The sequence below is a fragment of the Castor canadensis genome, chromosome 18, assembly GCF_047511655.1.
Source record: "Castor canadensis chromosome 18, mCasCan1.hap1v2, whole genome shotgun sequence".
Classification (NCBI taxonomy): Eukaryota; Metazoa; Chordata; class Mammalia; order Rodentia; family Castoridae; genus Castor; species Castor canadensis.
In genome coordinates this window covers 30,651,748-30,665,134 of record NC_133403.1, presented here as the reverse complement: position 1 = coordinate 30,665,134, position 13,387 = coordinate 30,651,748, and the positions used below count along the sequence as shown (strand labels likewise).

Here is a 13,387-nt window from a genome sequence, read left to right as displayed (position 1 = left end):
CATCCAGGTTTATAAGCCAAACAATGTAATTTATGGAACTGTATAAACAGGACTGAGCATAATATTATCCACAAAATATGGCTTTCTTTCCCTATGTGAAGGTGGACTCCACAGCCCATGAAAACAGTACATATTCCCAAGTCATTCAAAAGCTAAGGAAAAACTTGAGACTAAGAAAGGTTGGAATTTGCTGCCTTTTTAAAAAAAAGATATCTGACCTAATTCCAGTTTCCTAATAGAAAATAGGAAAGGGGTTTCTTGTGCATTCCTGGTGATTCAAGGAAGAATTTGGACCATCTACTTCTCTTGCTGCAAGCTACTGTGTCATTATCTGGTGTGCATTTGTGTGCATAAAAGGCAAGAGGTGGCAGGCAGTGCTTTCATGTATAGTCATTCTACAAGTCTTTTCTACTTCCTCAAAAAACATGTTCCCACTTGACTATGCAATAGAAGTGTCAATTTTCAAAAGAAATCTACAACCCTTGTACATAGTAGAAAAATTAATTGCTTCAAAATCCACAATAATGGAATCAGAAGATTGGTTTATATATCCCACTCCTTACATAGACAAGCTACATAGACAAATGACCCAGGTTCTTGACTCTGCAAGAGGTAAAGGTGAAGCCAGGCATGGGACTTAAGGTTGATGCTCTGAGCGTCAACGACTTGTATTCATCATTCAGCCATGTGATCAGTAGTTACCATGGCAGAGACATTCAGCACCTATGAATATGACTTACAGTATTAAAGCCTAAGAAGGTCAAAAGTGTGTGTACATTTTGAGTGGTCGCAAAACACTGGTCAGAAATAGATACACTAATCAACAAAGGTTTTGAGTCATTATCATAAATCTCATGTAACTCATAATATTGAGTTCAGCTCACAGATTAGAGTGCTGTGAGTAACCTGGTGGAGCAGTATAGGAGAACATTTGCCAATAATGGTGTCCTTTGTATGTCCTTGATCATTGCAGAGAAACATCAATTCATATTTATTTTATTTAACATGTTCAAGTCAAGTCATAGAACTACTCAAATTCATTACCACAAACACCCAAGAGACCATGATAAGTATCTCAAAACACACTTTTTAGCCCATTTCCAGAACAGCTTGCTTAGGGAGTGTCATCACTCACCTCTTGCTGATCTCCAGGACGAACTATCACACTGATTTGGGCTAGTTTGAGTTGGGCTGCCCCTGATGTCACTAATGCACACAAACACAGTGTAGGACAGAAAGACAGGGGAACAGAGGTACATGGTTAGTAGCAGTTATTTTCAAATATTAGCATTTCAGTGTTTCCTATATAATTTTACTTATAAAATATCATAAGAATGTATTATCAAAAAATTAAACCCATTCCTCTACAAACCTTTGATTTCACTCAATACAAATCATCTAAAAAGGTCAAACTTATAGCCTCATATGTGGATCTTCAGGGAAGAAAAGACCTTGAAATTTATTAAGAGGACAACACTGATTTACCTGAACTCATGAATGCACAGGAAGGGGCATGGGCTTGTTCACTGAAGGACAACATGAAAATCAGTGTTTATGCCTTTATACATGAACTAATTTATACTGATTAGGTTTCCTTTACCTGATAAGTCAAAGGTTCTGCTTCACATTTCATTCCTCATCTTCTCCTTTGTCTTATACATGTGCCTCATGTCCACCTCATGCCCTGCTCTTGAATAATCCATGAGCAAAACCTCCAGAGTACTTAGTCATTCTGGTTTTACCTAGTTCTTGCAAAAAACTTTCTGAATACTATTCTTCATTACAGGATACATAAGAAGGGAAATCTGAATGCATAGGTAAGTTGACTTGTCTTTGTGGAAAATTCAAGCATTGTTTTCATTTACAAATGTATGATAATATAATCATGTGCACATATACATTAGATGCATTATTTTTTACAGTTAGCTTGAACATAAACACTCTCGTACTATAAGCGATAAAACAGAAGGGAGATAAATATACCAAGAGCCAACAATCTCGTGTTACACCCAGTAATTATAGTTTGGGATACAAAAAACATGTTAAAAGTGTTTCCCAAGAACAAGACACAACTAAAGACACGGAAAACCATTGAAAAATACAGGGTGGGAGGAAAAGAGTGAGGAAGAGTAGTGCAGAGGTTAGTCTCATTTAAGCCAAATCTATTTACAGGTATAATCAGACAAAATCCCCAATGAACCAGGAACAGACACTTAAACAATCAAGGAGAGGAATGAAAAACATGTCATGTTAAGTGTACTGTTCTAATTCTGGTAAGGGTAAAAAAGAAAGTAAAGACCGATGACTATAGTTCATATATTTTCTATAAAATGTGAATATGCAAATTTGAAATGTGTTGAAGTTACTTAAAGAAGGAGAATGGAGTAGGAGGGAAATAACAGAAGGGATGAAACACATTGAAGTATAATAAATGCATATTTGGAAATATCACACTGGAATGCTCTGTATACCTATCATATACTAATAAAAATGTTTTACAGTGTTTCCTAAATTAAGAAAATCTAAGGCAATAATATTCCTTAGTAATCCTAATAAAAGAACACAGTAAGGCAAAAAAGTGAACTCAAGAATCCTCTCATGTAGTAAAAAGAACAAAGGCAGTGAGTGGCCAAAACATTGCTAGACTTAAAAGCTTGACATTTGGTGATGTGGTCTCAGAACATAAGGGGAGGGCCAGACACTGGTGGCTTACCCTGAAATTCTTGCTACTCAGGAAGCAAAAGTCAGTCCTGGACACATATCATCAAGACCCCATATTGAAACAGCAATCAGGAGAAAAGAACTGGCATAGTGGCTCAAGTCATAAGAGACATACTAGCAACCATGAGGCCTGAGATGAAACCCCAGTGATAACAAACAAAATAAGAATACAAGAGGAAGTTGGAGATAAAGAAGGTGTTACAATTTAACATCTTACTGTGAATAGTGGCAAAAGTGTAAGGCATATAATGGGAGAGCTAGCAAAGAGTTTGATGTTTGGCATCTATAAAGTTTGTTGCCTAGGGATTTATTTTTCCAAAAAAATAGATATCCCACCTTATGTGTGTCATATTATCTCAGACCACGGGGAGCAGAGTGGCTCAGGTATGATGAACCCGTTCATTTATTTACACTTTCTGGACAAGTTGGGTGTGTTCTTCCCATCCTAGGTTTGAGGCATATGCTATAAGGGTGGTTCATTCAAAGTTTCCTGGGCATTACACCAAGTGCTACAGACCCACTGGTTCTCAGAAGGAAATCTTTCAGTTTTACATGAAAAGATCAGCAACTGGGGACCTGAGCAACCATCTGTTCTAGCTGTCTTCATTCATCCCATCTCACCCAGCACAAAATCTTTACCATCTAAATGGGAACTTAGAATTGGAGGTTTAATGTGACTCTCTCTTTTTGAAAAGGCAAATTGTCAAACCAGAAATAAAGATTAAGAGATCTCAAATTGCATCAAAAGACCAAATAAGATACAGTGGGAAAGAGACACAAGAATAAACAGAGAAAAGAGGAAAAGCAAGTTAATTTGAAAGTAATGCCCTACCTACTACCTGCTGATCTTCCCTGATGATGCAGGAGCAATTCAACCTTCTGGCTGGTTTGCCAAACTTCTGTCACTAGAGATGGGTGGAGGAAATTTTCGATATAGGAACATCTTCAAATAATTACTCATGGTATTCATGGTCTTGAATGCATCAGAGAAAGGAATTTTCACATGATTTACAAAGTAGAAGCCTGGCAAAGATTTTATGACACAATTTAGACAAGGGTGGAAACAGTAGGAAAAGAAGAAAAAGTATGCCAACCCAACTTGTGTATAGGAATTAGAGACAAAGAGCAGTTCTGCCACCAACAGTCTTTCCATGAGTTAAGTTAGTTTAGGGAGTTGGGCTTTAACCGTTTTTATATGAATGGATTATTTGGGTTAGCCACCTTGCAACTTTTAGTCATGTTGAAATTTAAATGCTGAATCCGAATTACTCAAGCATGATCTGATCAAAACTATGGCCTTGTGGATTGTGTTTCTATGTTTTTCTGTATTATGGATATTGTTTAAATCAAAAGGATTGGTGTAAGGTACATGAATAATATAGATCATGTGAGAGAATCGTTAGATGACTTTTACTGAATAATTAAATTAATGGAAAGGGGTGTGCTGAATGAATGCATGTGGATTTTTTCCTAAAGTTTATTATCTACAATGTTTAATTTTAAAATCCTAGCCCCAGATTAAGCCTTTTCTTTGGTTGTCAAGAAACCTATACCTATTTATGCCTGTTACAGTAAGATGAATTTATCACATACCTAGTAATAAGCAAGCTTCCATCAAGAATTTTTTCTAGGTTTTTGAGTTCTCTTGTAGGCAACCAGAAAAAAACACACACACAAACATGTCTCAGGAAGCACTTCCTCTGCTAAGACATCTGCTCATTGCAATCCCACAACCAATTTTAAGTGCATTTGAATGCTACTTGGACACTTTGATTAATTTGGGATTGATGTTTTCACAATGAGAGTGCACCTTTTTTTCTTTGTCTAGATACCTGCAAAAAATCCTTGTGCTTACTTTTGGGCTGAGAGGACCACAGCAATGATAAGGACCATGATATAATTTTCCCTCAACATTCACACGTTTAACAATAAAATGTTTAAATTATTAGACAATAACGTTCCATAAGAAGATTTTAGATTAGACCTCAGACACTACAATCAAAATACAGTGACAAGAAGGTCCGCAATCACCACTTACCTGTATTATTGGGGGGCAGAAGTTTTGTGTTGTGACTGAGGCCCACATCAGCATGTCCTGAGCACCAACCATTATCTATGTAAATCTTCATTGGCTTGCTATGGTGCTTTAGTCTATCTCTGAAGGAGACACTACTTCAAACTGATTTGGAACATTCCTGATGGTAAATGTGCTTGTGGTAATATTTAAGGTCATCATATCATTTTAGGATCCATTAATGCCATCTCGATTATGGACTATGTCTCTGATAGTGGTTTTAATGAGACCTGTTACTCTGCAGAGAGAGTACTTATAAATTTTCCTCAGTTAAGATGACAGGGATTGTTATTATGAAAGTTACGAGGATCCCTGCTTAAGTCTCCAGTACTATAGGTGTAAACAGGCAGTATCTCTCTGGAAGGATGCAATAAAGTCTAACTCTAGCTTAGGAATGTGAATTAAGTGTATGTGTATTGACCAGTTGTATGCAGAATAGGCAAAACATGATGAATGCATCAAATGTACATTTGGAAAGGTATGCATTCACCAGAGTCAATATGTCCCCTTTGATTCATGTACATTATGAAAGACCTGTTAAATGAAAAAGATATATTGTGTGTGCTTATTAGAGGCCTACAAATAATTACACTTGTGTATTAATACAATTGTATAATTATTGGAAAATAGTTTAACGTCATTTAGTGGCATATTTTTTATTTATTGTAAGTGTGATTTTGTTCTTTTCAATGCAAAGTGGTACTCTCACTTAGTTCATCTACAGTGGGAATTAACTAGATATAATAATTTTTAGTTTTATAATATTTTTAAGTATTCATGGACTTAGTGTTTACCTTAGATTGTTGCAGAGATTTTAATGTCTTTTAAAACTGAAATCAAGTATGTTTTGAGCCATGATTAACCTTTTTTGATGCCAAATTTTTATCTTTCATTTAGGAAGTACATAGTGTTGTTAATAGACCATTTTTGTAAAGTTGTATTTAGTAATATTGATTAGTTGTGTCTTAGCATGTTAATTATTTTAATTTTTGCTTTGTGGGGTTATACGTTAAGTAATTACATTTTGGAGTGAAGTTTATTGACTAAGAGAGAGTTTGTAATTTTTATTCATAGTATATTTAAATAGATAGGCATGGTTTTCATACACTTCAGGCAATATAGTTTATGTGTGCCATGTTGTTTTTAAATTTCTTGGATATATTTATTTAATAATAAACAAAATTGGGACTTTGAATCTGGAGAAATTTAGAATGTATTTTAAGAATAACACTAAAATGAGAATGGTTTGAAGGTGCTTGAGCCAAAATATGGGAAGCAGCAACTGCAGATGAATGGACCATATAGCAATTTTAAAGTTTTGTACAAGTTTTTATTTGTTATTTGATTTTAGTTTAGGGACAAAAGGTGGATATGAGGGCAGTGGCTTGGGAACTGTAATGCAAATGTCATAAATATAGTATTAAAGATTTGGTTTCTGATTGAGATTTGGACTTAATTAGATTTTTTTTCATGAGAAAATTTGGAGGACCGTTTTAAATGAATGAAAATAGGCAGAGTTTTAGTGTTCTGCCAGATGATTTTGTGTTTTAGACCTGAGCATTCATTTAGTCAAGGTCTTCGGGTACATTAGTATATTTTTTGCATTGGTTCCTTATTAACTTTCAAAACATGTCACAGAATGGTCAATATTTAGACCTTGTGGTTCTTAAAAGAGACAAAATATTTATGTCTAAAGGTAGAGCTGAAAATTTTAGTTAGTAAAGCAAGAAATTTTGTCCCGACATGAACTTGATGTCACTCTTGTCACCTTCTCAAGTCAAATGGTGACAAGGCTGTGGATCCCCTGGGCTCCAGGAGTCACTCACGTGACCGAGACCTGCCCTGGACTCCTCTGAGGCTGGGCCTGAACCCCGAGTCCACTGCGGAAAAACGCCGCCTCCTCCTCAGGGAGGACCTGGGCCAGGACGCTCTCCATCTAGTCAGTCAGTGATCAAAGGACAGAATCCTGAGGAAGAGTCTTTTAGTTCCTCGACTGACAGGACAGCCCCTCCGCAGATGTCCCCAGACCTCCACTCACCAGGCTGAGGTGTCTGAAGCGACCCCACCTCACAGAAGTCCTGGCTGAGAAGCCGATGCTGTCCTGAAGAGAGAGAGCTGGAGAGAAGAGCACCGGAAGTTGTCATTCCTGCCCCCCACTCAGGTCCTCCCTCAGGCCTGTTCCACCCAATCAGGAGCAGAGGGTGGGAGTGGCCACGTCTACTTCTGGAACAGTAAGCCAGCTTCCTGTCTCATACCTGTTCCCATGGCTCCCCAGTGTGGTGATGATGACTGATGCAGGTTCAGGAAGGTAGGCGTGCTTATGCCAGGGACCCCTTGTGATGAAAATGCCACCCTCCAACAGACAGCATCCATGAGCCCTCTCCTCTCCCTTCACTCAGCCTGGTGTTTCTGGATGTTTGGCCATGAAGTTCTACACTATGGTAGGACCCTCAGCTGCAGAGTTTACCACAGAAAGCCTCAAAATCCAAATGTCAGCCCTTGATCACCAATCATCTCTCACAACCAAACTTTTCAGTCAACTTCCTGGCTTTCCCTATAACCTATTTACACTTTCCTATAACTACCAGAATCCCTGCCCTCCACTTGCATGAGAATAGGAGATTGTTACCAATTCTGCTGTAAGCACTTACTACTGTCCCAATATGTGAAACAGAATGAGTTGTGGTTAAAGGCATAAAACTATTAACTATTGCTGATGGTCAGGGGACATAGCTCATTGGTAAATATGTTCACATGATGCAACATCCCCTTGAATGAATCCCCAGACAATAAATAAAAAAATGTGTAGTATGTGATTTCAGAGATAAGCTATACAGAGATAAAAACATGAAACTAATGGTGGACCTCTATGGTTTTACTTCATATGTAACGACATTTTTAGTTAAAATTTTCTACTCATTCATAATTTGTTATATATTACAACTATATCACTCAAAACACAAGAAACTCCAAAAATAAGGGTTTGACTGATATAAGACTATTTCCCCTACATCCTTTTCTCTTTCCTCACACATAATAGAAACTCGCAAAACTACCAAACTCGAGGTTTCTGTACTTAATGTCCTTCCAGATTATTCTTGGCTTTGGATTCTCAATAATAACTGACATTTCAGTTGAGTGAATATATTAATGACTAATGTTTTTCTCGCAGTAATATTTGACTCACTTTGCCCCTTACATAAAAATTTGTCAAAGGAATCAGGTGCCACATATAGACTTTTTGCAGGTCATGTTATATGGGAATCGTGGAAAGGTTGTGGGCCAGTGTTCCTGGCATGACCAAATTTATCCACAAGACCCCAAAGAGTCACTGAACTATTTTGTTTTTGACCGAGTTTAGACAGCAGAGTTCAACAGTGAAAGGATTTGAGGGGATCTTTTTCAGGTGGTTTGTGCTAAGAAGGAATGGAATGTTAGAGATGCAATTATCTGATTTAAGATTCTTCTCGTTCCCATATAAGAGAGACATTGCAGTAGCTGACCTGGATTTGTTCTTTTATGGTTAACAGATGTACTGGTTCTAATATGGGTTCTTAAATTCTCCAAGTGCACTGAACATATTTCTGTCAGAGACTTTCTCAATCTCAGTACACATGAGTCTCATTCTCACACAGTTTCTCACACAGGTTCTCCCCTCCTCTCCTATAAGATACTTGCTGTGGGATTGTTTTGTCAACAAACAATGTGTTCTGTTAGCCCACACTTTGTGGAGTCATCTCCCCATTCCTGTAAATACCCAGGGTTCAGTATTGCACTCTACACAATTTCACACAGAGTCAACTTTGAGATCACCAAGAGCCCCTCTCACTCAGCCTCTTCCCAAGGCTCACATTCTTTTTTCACAGAACTCCTGAATTGCCTTCAGAATTGCTTGTAATTCAGGATTACCCCCATTCTCCTGGGAATTCTATGATGCTCAGCTTCTCTGATGTTTGGGTTGTTATTCCCATTTCTTTGTCATTTACCCACATAGCAATAGTGTCCTGCACACGAGTCCTAGAAAGACTGCCTCCTAACAACCACACAGAAATTTTCATGTACATTTCACTTAGAAAGCACAAATGTAATTGTTGTGTTCAACTTGGAGTTTGGAATAAAGATACATTTTTAGATAACCCCAATCAATCTAGGGCACATATTCATCACATTATAGATATTACCAGTTTTTTCTCTTTTACAAGAGGGTTTAAGAAACTTAACATATGTTGACTTACCAAATTTCACATATATATCACTGTTCCTGCAGTGACCATAATGTACCCTAAATCTCCAGAAGCCATTAATCTTATACACCTGAAATTCTATGAAAAATACTCTATATCCTCCCATCCCTACCTCAGTCCCTTGCAACCACCCTTCTTTTGTACTGAGGTGGACTTTTTTAGGCTCCATATCTAAGTGAGCTGTTGCACTATGTTTTATAGTATTTTAACACATCCCAAGCAAATTGGCTGTAACCAATAACAGAAAGAACAACATAAACTTGTTACGGTGTGGGGAGAAAGGAACCATTTTCCATGGTTGCTGGGAATGAATATTAGTGCAAAGTCTACGTAAAGCTGTATGGAATTTCCTCAAGAAGCTAAAAAATGTGACATATTGATCCCACTTGTAGGCATATATCCAAGGGAATGTTAGCCAGAAGGTAGGACGACTTGCACACATACGTTTATTGCAGCACTGTTCACAATATCCAAGCTTAGAAACAAACCTGATGCCATGCAAGCAATGAATGAATTTAAAAGTGTGGTATATATACAAAATGCAATAATACTCAGGAATATGAAGAATGAAATTATGCTTTTTTCATGTTCATGCTTTAAGTGGCTCAGAAGAACAAATGTTACATGTTTTCGCTAATATGTAGAAGGTAGTCCTTAAAAGTAAATGTATACCTAAAAAATTATGTGTGTATGTATATATAAACAAATGTATACATGCACATATGTAAATTGTATGTGGATATTATATATTTGTGTATATACATATATATATATACATATATATATATACATATATATATATATATATATATACATATATATATATAATATTATTCACACACAAACCCGGAGAAAAAGAGACATAATGTGATTGTCATAGTGGTGTTCGCTGCACAAGGACAGTATGGATGAGAAGGTGGGAGAGGAGAAAAGGAATGATAGGGAGTGAATAATATTGAAATGAATTGCATGTGTGTGTGAAGATGGAATAAGGAACTGCATCACAAGCTCTTGTATAATAGCACAGCACATCTATATAGACAAAAAGAGGGGGTCAAACTGAGCACAGTACAACTGTACCTCTGTAAACTGCCAAAGTAAGTATCAATATATACATAAACACACAATTTAAAAATGATCGATGGGAAAGTAAAACAGGTTATGTCTGGGGGTGGGTACCTGCGGGAGGGAACAGGTAACACAGAAGGTGAAAGATGGTAAATATGGATGATTTACTTTGTATACGTGTATAAAACTTGAACAGTGAAAGCTGTTGAAATATTTTAAGAATGGGGAGATTGGAGGGGATGAGTCTAACTAATATACATAGCAGCACATATGAAATTGTTACAATGCAAACCCCCCCTACAAGTGATACATGCTTTAAAAATGAGTTCACATGAGGTAGAAAAAAAAAGAGTATGAAAATGAAAAAATGAGACCTGTTGAAATTATTACAGGAGTGGGGTAGGGGTTAAAGGAGAATGATGGAAGCATTGAATTCAAATAAATATATTCTAAGAACTTTGTTAAATTGCACATTATACCTCCAGTACACCAAAAATATAATAAAATATATATACACAAACATAAAATGTGAATGTATACATACATGTACATATATATGTATGTATATATAAAGAAAATAACCAAAGAAACGTGTACATCCACCCACAATATTATTGGGTATTAGCATCAGTCACATTGGAAGATCATCCTAAAGATTTTCTGACTGAGATGCTTTGCTGTCCTGGTGTTAAAAGTCACATCCAAATTTGATATGTGACCACCTTGGAAAATGTCTCTTTTAAGAGTCTTGAGACATAAATGCACTTGTGTCACAATTGTACAATTCAACACCAGAATTTGTTCCTAATATCCTCCTCTTGCAACATTCTCACCAGCCTCTGGTATCTACTGTACTACTCATACCTTCTGTGAGATCCACACTGAGGTTCCACCTAAGAGGGAGATCCTGCTGTATTTGTTCTGCAGCTGGCTTACATCACTGAAGAAAATTTCCTCCAGACCCATTCGCATAGTTACAATGGAAACAACTGATCCTATCAAGAGAAAATAGGAATGTTTTCCTGTTGAAAATGGTTATCATGCCCAATGCATACTGAACCACAACTTCATGTTGTACAGCAAATAAGTACAAATACTTTGTGTAACTAGAAACAGTTTTTGAGCTGTGAATAAATTATTACCTGTTAGCCTGTCATTTCTGCCAGTCAGAAGTCATCACCTTTATTTGCTATAACATTTTTCCCAGGTTGTGGCCTTCCTGAAGAAATATCTCCTCTAAGGCCAAGAGCAAGTCCGACCTGGCCCAGCAGTGTGGCAGAAGAATCCACTTCTGGCAACCCAAAAATGGAAGCCTGCAGAAGAATCTGACAAAGTTAGTGTGGAAATGTAGAAATTTAGTCCAATCTTTAGCAATGATTCTTGATAGCTCAGTAACTTGTATTGCAAAGAAAACTATAACGTTTAAACCAAATTCTCATATATTCAATTGGGTCAACTTAAGTTCTTTCAGTACACCTCTAGTGCTACAATTTATTAAGTGACATCCATTTACACCCAAAAGCTTTGAACAGTTTGAAAAGTAAATATCTCAAGCAAATGGTTCCACATTTATTGTATTGCTTAACATTGGGTGAAATATATCTGCTACTGCAATATGTTGCCAGATTTATAAAATGTATAGACACTATTTTTAACATTGTCTAAAAACATCAAAGTGGAAAGAATAGCAGAGAAAGATTTTAGGTCTATTCCCTTCCTCAAGTCCTTTTTAAAACAACATCTCAAATCAGACTTTTACATTAATTATTGATTCTGAACAAATACTGATGCATTATTACTAACTACAGTTGAGAATTTGCTTTAAGGTTCACTTTGTTCTGGCAGCTCTAGGGACTTTCCATGAGATCACTAATCACCATTGCAAAGAGTTCTGATGCATAACCATTTCCTCTGTTTCATCAATTAATCCCTCTCCATTATTCCTATAACCTGGAACAACCACTGAAATTTCTGGAGTCAGAAATTTCAAATGGTTAGAACCACAGCATCTACTGTTTTTTCTTTATGACTTATTTCTTGCAGAAATACACATTGAAGGTGTCTTTCCTAGGTTCTATACTTTGATAGCTCAGTGACTCATATCATGGCATACAAGTCCCGAGGACAGAGCTGGTGAATTGTGTTGATGCATTCACCTCTTGACAAAGACTTTGGTTAGTTTAAATGTGAATAAAGTTCCCAGACAATTCTTATGCAGATTTTGGGCATATTTACTTTTTAAAATTTAACTGGGTCAGTAACTAGCATCATATGCACCACCTAGTGTAGGGAACATTGTGTGTTACTATGTAAGAACTTCAAAGATCCAGGAGTAAAAAGATCTGGCCCTGGTCATTTCTTCATTGAAGTATAAGTTTATTGATTCCATCTTTCATATATTATCACTCTGGCTATATTTCTCCTTACATAAGTTTTGGTAGCATGTGCCTTTGCAGAAATTAATTCATTGTCTTATCCTATAAATTTTATGACCAAATTTTTTGAAAGTATTATTGTAATGTCTATGAACTCACTAATGAAAATTGTTTTGTCAATAGAGTTGGTCCATTCTGTTTCCTACATTTTCTTATGGTTCCTCAGCCTAGAGGCAGGTCAATTTTATTCTTCACTTCAGAAGAATACTGGATGTGTTGATTTTTCTCTGCTAATCTCCACCTCTTCATCACATAGTTTTCACCTTGAAGTTTAATCTCCAAATATTCGTGGATTTACAGTTCTCCCTCTCTGATTTAATTTCACAATATTGTGGGACAACAGTGTTATGATTTCTTTTCTGTTTTTATTTGACAGGACTGGGTTTTAAACTCTGGGTCTCAAACTTGCTAGAGAGGTGTTCTGCCAGTTGAGAGAACCTTCTTTTTCGTATTGGGTATTTTTGAGGCAGGTTCTCGTGAAACTTCAAATCACAATCCTCCTGATCTCAGCTTTCTGAGTAGTTATATTATAGGAGTGAGCCTCTGATGCTTTTATGTTTTTTTATATATGCCAAGATGAGTTTTATGGACCACAACTCGGTCTATCTACAGAATGTGTCATGTGACCTTGAAAAGATAGGGTTATTCCCATTCTTTAAAACATCCTTGTACATAGAACAATAAGTTAACAGTAGACAGGTATTTGTTCATTAGTTTTTAGGGCTCCAAACACCACCGAACACACTTCTTTGCTTCAAATAAGAAAAATACATGTTTTCAAGTTTAAGGTGCAGGCTGCACCACACTTCTTCTGACACATGTAGGAAAGAATGGTTCCTTAAGTC

The 13,387-nt window shown here is 36.6% G+C and overlaps 1 protein-coding gene and 1 pseudogene across 2 annotated transcripts in view; one reads left to right on the top strand and one right to left on the bottom strand.

Moving 5' to 3' along the window:
- Positions 1–13,387, top strand: part of LOC109676735 (doublecortin domain-containing protein 1-like) — a 1,027,711-nt pseudogene that overhangs the window by 317,925 nt on the left and 696,399 nt on the right.
- Positions 1–13,387, bottom strand: part of LOC109677192 (dnaJ homolog subfamily C member 24-like) — a 929,921-nt gene that overhangs the window by 363,341 nt on the left and 553,193 nt on the right. The window lies entirely within an intron of this gene.